A 6,000-nucleotide genomic window follows, 5' to 3' on the forward strand; every position below is an offset into this window, starting at 1 on the left:
CTCTAAGGATAGAACCCCAGAACTCCTGGCAGCCAGGTATCCTACCTTTTGATGCGAGAGCCAAGTAGAAGGGAGATAAAAATGAAAAGACAAAAGGTGATCCTGTGTGTATATGTTCTAGAAGTACTGAGTTCTGATGCTTCTAGATGTTGTGGAATCTACTCAGGAGGGATTCATAGCTCACTTTTGAGCCCATTTTTAGCTGTGATGGTTCTAGAGTCTAGATTGATTGCGCTTGACTCCCTAGAGACTATTACTATATCAGTATGAATGTAAACTGAGTGTCTGTCTCTCCTCATTCCTAGATAAGTAACTGCTACTGTTCCCCAGTGGGGTAGTCCCGGAAAGAGTTCATGGGTTTTAGTTCTGGCTCGCTACTTGTCACTGATGTAATCCTAGTGCTTCTAAACATTTACTAGGCTGGCTGCCCAGCCATCTGCCTCCTTGTTGTCTCTGGAAAATAGCATTCCTACTAGTAACTATTTATACCACATGATTTATATAGAGGGAGGGCTTCCTGAAGTTGTGTGCATTGAAAAAACAGATACTCCAACCTCTGGACTGCAAGTGATTGGTTACAATGGATTCCAGTGGGCTACTGAGACCTTATCCTGGTACTATTCGAGTACCAGGCTGGCTTCCTTCCTGAATAATGGGGAATGAATGCTTCTTTCAAAAACTATAAACTCAGGAATAGTTAATAGTGATCACTTTCCCCTGGGAGAAGAGCAGAAACTGATTTGCACTAGGAGAAGATTGAATCAGACACGCAGAATAAGAGAATAGGGAACAAGTAAGTGGTGTCCCAGTTTCTCAGCAGGTCAAAGCCCTAGTCTACTCTTACATTCAGCTTTCTCTTTGCCTTTTGAGTGCTATCAAATTCTGTAGTCTTATAATAATAAATCTTCCTTCTGGCATAAACTGGTTACATACATTTTCTGTTCTCTGTACCTGGTTAAAATTCATTTAAGTTTCTGGAGTGCTGAAGACCGAACTCAGGGCTTCATATATTCTACCACTAAGCAACAGCTCTAGCTCCCTGTCATTTAAGATAATCAATTTCCCAAACCTAAAACACAAGAAGGTTGAGTAAGATGCCCCAGAGAACTTCTAAGTCGGAAGCCCTACCTACAGAACTACAAAAACAGAGTGGACTCTAACCCTCTTCAGGGCTTTAGCTTTCCTGTTTTATGCCAACAGAGTTCATACTTACCAGTTACCTAAGCCCAAGAAAGCTACATATCTGGAATGTGCTCAGCTTCCTCAAGATTGAGGTGGCTTTAACCCACAGACTAGTAATACAGACTGGGCAAGTAGATTGACTGATTTCTTCCTTCCTTCCTTCTTTCCTTCCTTCTTTCCTTCCTTCCTTCCTTCTTCCTTTCTTGGTACTAGGCTTGAACTCAGGGCCTGGGGCTTGCTAGATGCTCTCTCAGCTACCGGGTATTTTTTTGTTGTTGTAATAGACATCCAAGTGAGATTTTAATCAGTCCTCAGCTGTACGGGAGGCCAGACTTGGTCTCCTGAGTGCTAGGATCACAGGTGCCTGGACTTCTTTTTTAAGCTATACTTTTTCAATCTTTTAAAGAGGGAAATGTTCTTTTGTCTTATTATTTTGGTGGTAACAGAGATTGAACTCAAGGCCTCATGCATGAGCACACACTCAGCCACTAGAGGCATCTGAGAAAAAATGTTGTTTTTTTTTACCCATTCTCTATCTATTCTGTAGCTGAGCAATCACATCCCTTCTCTGGCTTTTTAACTACTACTGTAAATGCATGGCTACAAAGCCTGAATTTCCAGCCTCAAGTGTCTTTTGATGCCCCACAGGAGCATACCCAATTGTCTGTTGGGCATCTCTACTTAGATGTTCCATAGCTATCCAAAAAACATGCCCCAAATGAACTAACTTCCACTTTAGGCCATGACAGAATAACTAGAAATACCATCTCCCCCTTGCTATACACAACTGCAGAGCTGAACAAATAAAGTCAATGCTTAAGAGCTCACTTAGGCACTGAGTGTCATCAATGTCCGCTGTTATCCTGGGGGTACTTCTTTATGGTGGAAAATGGAGATGGAGGCAAAGAGGAATGTCATGTCCCTGAACAGGCAGACTGGAGTTGTGTGTTATAGAAAAGGCTGACTTTGTCAGGAAAGAGACCTGAACTGACAGAGCAGGAGGACTACTCGGCATAGGGCAGTCTCTTGGCTGAAGGCAGGATGGGCACACGCACAGGGCAAGACTTCGTTAGCCTTAGTAGAGATTGCCCACTATAAGGCTAAGAACTAAAAGGTGGTATTAAGAAGTCACACAGAGCTAAGGAATTCCAGCCCAGACAATATGGTGGTTCACACTAAGATTCAAACAGGATGTTTATTCTACTTCAAATCGTTAGAATAAAAGCAAGTCTGACAGGAACCAAAGGGTATGCCAGTAGTTTAACTGCCTACTACAGTGGAATTTAACATTCTTAAAAAAAAACAGAAAAAGAATATAATCCTAACTATGTAAGAGTTGGAGATGGGAGGATCTCAGCTCTAGGTCAGCCCCAGTAAAAGTCAGACAGACTTGCAAACATGAACATGGTGGTTCACACCTGTAATGCCAGATAGTTAGAAGGTGAAAGTAGGAAGATCATAGTCTGAGGTTCCCTGGGGCAAAAAGTTCAAGACCCTATCTGGAAAATAAACTAAAGCAAAAAAGGACTGTAGGCATGGCTCAAGTGGTAGAATGGTAGCAATAGACCCTGAGTTCTAGCTGCCAAAAAATATAGAACATACATTCTCAACACCTCTGCCTTAAGACAGCATGTTACTATCATAAGAAAATTAGAGCCTCGGGGGGTGGGGGTGGGTCAGTGTGAGGGGGGGTGGGAGATGGGAAGGGGAAACAAAGGAGGAGGCAACAATGCTTGATAAGAAATGTAATCATTATCTTGCCCATGTAATTGTAACCCTCTGTACAGTATTTTCACAACAACAACAAAAAAAAGAAAATTAGAGCCTCATATATACCCTCAAGTGAGTTTTGACAAAGGATTAGTACAATATAATAAAGTTTTTCAGCAAAAAAATACTTGATATTCTAAAATAACGAGTTGATAGCCATGTGGAAAAAAATGAACTTTGATTCATACCTCATACCATATACAAAAACTAACTCAACACTGACTGTAGACCTCAACATAGAAGTCTAGAACTTCTAGAGGAAAATATAGGAGATGTATTTCCAACTTCAGGATAGGCAAATGTTTCTTAGAACACAAAAGTCCACATCACACAGTGACCTCCAGGTTGGAGGGGCAGGAGAACGCTATCCCATGGAGGTCCTTGGGGCAAGCTGGGACACTGGGATGCTGGTGGCTGCCAGGGCCCACCCAAGAGGGACACAGCCAGGACACACTCTCCAATAGTGTTTTTAAGGAGTCAAATCCACGTGGGCATTTTGTTTCTCTTTCTGAGAACGTAACTTGAAACACTACAGAGTCCTATAGTGTATCTGCAAATACTGTATAGTTTTATATACATTCACATAATTTATTTTGTAACACATTACTGCACAGTTGTAAATAACTTATTCACTATAACATCACTTTCAGTTATGTGTAAAGAAATAATTAAAATGTTCTTTGTAAAAAAAAGCATTACTCAAAACAAATAACATTGATACATTGGTTTTATTGAAATTAAAAATATTCCTCCCTTCGTTTCTTCCCTCCCTTCTTCCTTCCCTTCCCCTGCTCTCTTTCTCTCTCTCTTTTGCTGGTAAACTGAGGCTTTGATCTCAGGATCTCATGTTCTCACTTGGCCTTTTCTGCTCCAGTATGGTGCTCTACCACTTGATCCACATCTCCACTTCTGACACTGCACTGACTAATTGGAGAAAGGACTCTCTCCTATTAGTCTTCCTTCACTGGCTTTAAGGTAGCCTCTTGAGTAGCTAAGGTAACAGATGTGAGACACTGGTGCCTGGAGAAATAAAAAAATTTCTGCTGATCAAACATCATTAAGAAACTGAAAAGAAAGCCAGGTATGGTGTTAAATGCCTGTAATCACCAGGCATAGGCTCATGCCCGTAATCCTAGCTACTCAGGAAGCTAAAATCTGAGGAAGCCAGCCTGGACAGGAAAGTCCATGGGACTCTTAATCTCCAATAAATTACTCAGAAAAAGCCAGAAGTGGTACTGTGGCTCAAGTGGTAGAGCACTAGCCTTGAGCATAAAGAGGCTCAGAGATAGCACCCAGGCCTCTAAGACTGGTAAACACACACACACACACACACACACACACACACACACACACACACACACACACGAAAAAAGAAAAGAAAAGAGAAAGAAAAGGAAAGGAAAAAGAAAAGAAAAAAGTAATCCCAGCTACTGGGGAGGCTGATGAGGGAGGATCACTTGAGCCCAGGAGTTCAAGACCAGCCTGGGCAACACAGAGAGACTTCATCTCATACAAATAAATAAAACAAAATTTTAAAAAGACAAGTGATGGCCTAGCACTAGTGGCTCAGGCCTGTAATGCTAGCTACTCAGGAGGCTGAGATCTGAGGATCGAGGTTCAAAGCCAGCCCGGGCAGGAAAGTCCATGAGACTCTTATCTCCAATTAACCACCAGAAAACCAGAAGTGGTGCTGTGGCTCAAGTGGCAGAGCACTAGCCTTGAGCTGAAAACTTGGGACAGCACCCAAGCCAAGAGTTCAAGCCCCATGACTAAGAGAAAAAAAAAAAGACAAATGATGGAACAGTAGAAATATCTGTTGCATATGTATGCATGACAAAGGGCTTGTGTCTAGAATATTAAGAAATTCTGCATTCAGTAACAAAAAAACAATAAAATAGGCAAAAGACTTGAATATCACTAAAGAAGAAAAACAGGCAATATGTTCATGAAACTCCAAATCATTTTTTGTTGTTGTTGTTTTTCTGGTGCTGGTCCTGGGAATTGAATTTAGGACTTTGAGCTTCTGCTAGGCTTTCTTGCTCATGGTTGGTACTGTAGCATTTGAATCACATATCTAGTCAAGGTTTCTGCTGGTTAGCTGGAGACAGAAGCTCAGACTTTGCTGAGCTATCTCTGAACTGGAATCCTCCAAGGTCTCAGACTCCACAACAGCTAGGATTACAGGCATGAGCCACTGGCTCCCAGTTTTCTACACAGGCTTACATTTTATGTTTAAGCCTACAACCCAATTCTGAGTTGATGGGGAGGTAACTAGGGCTTGAACACAGGGCCTTACATTCTTGCTCACAGCTGGCACTCTACTACATGTTCAGTTTGGCACTTTGCTGGTTGATTGGAAATGGAATCTAGCAGACTTTTCCATCCATACAGGCTTCAAATGGAAATTCTCTAGGTCTTGGGGCTCCTGAGTCACTATGATTACAGCTTGAGTTAATTTTGATGAAGGCATAAAGGTTTAAAGTTCATTCATATATGTATGTGTGTGTGTGTGTGTGTGTGTGTGTATGTTTACATTATTACAGATACTTATTTCTACTGGCTTGGTTTTTTTAAAGCCTACTCAGTGGGCCTCTTGTCTTCTCTACTAGGCTGGCAGTTTCTTTTGGATAGAGATGAGGTACTTTTCTCTTTGAGGACTCAATACTTGTTGACTTCTTTTCTGCTCCAACTGTTCAGGACACAGAAAATATAAGGACAACAAAATAAAATTTAAAAAAGGAAGTACAGGAACAGCATTCTTTCCTGTAGTTGCTAAGATCTCTCAATACCAGGCTCTAGACGAGGGCTCTAATTTTTCCCCCTGGCTATCATTGTCTCACACAATGATTTTAGTAAGTGATAATTTATTACTTATAGTTAGCCGAACTCCCTGAAAGACACAACAGGTCAGTAGCACTTCTGGCAAGCTGAAATTAACCCTTTCATGTCTGATTCTCATATAACTCCATTTTCCCTCCTAACTTCATAGATAGATACATACATACATAGACAGACAAATCTATACCGATATTGTTGTTGTTGGTTGCA

Source organism: Dipodomys ordii, unplaced genomic scaffold (assembly GCF_000151885.1).
Source record: "Dipodomys ordii isolate 6190 unplaced genomic scaffold, Dord_2.0 Scaffold95, whole genome shotgun sequence".
NCBI classification, from domain to species: Eukaryota; Metazoa; Chordata; class Mammalia; order Rodentia; family Heteromyidae; genus Dipodomys; species Dipodomys ordii.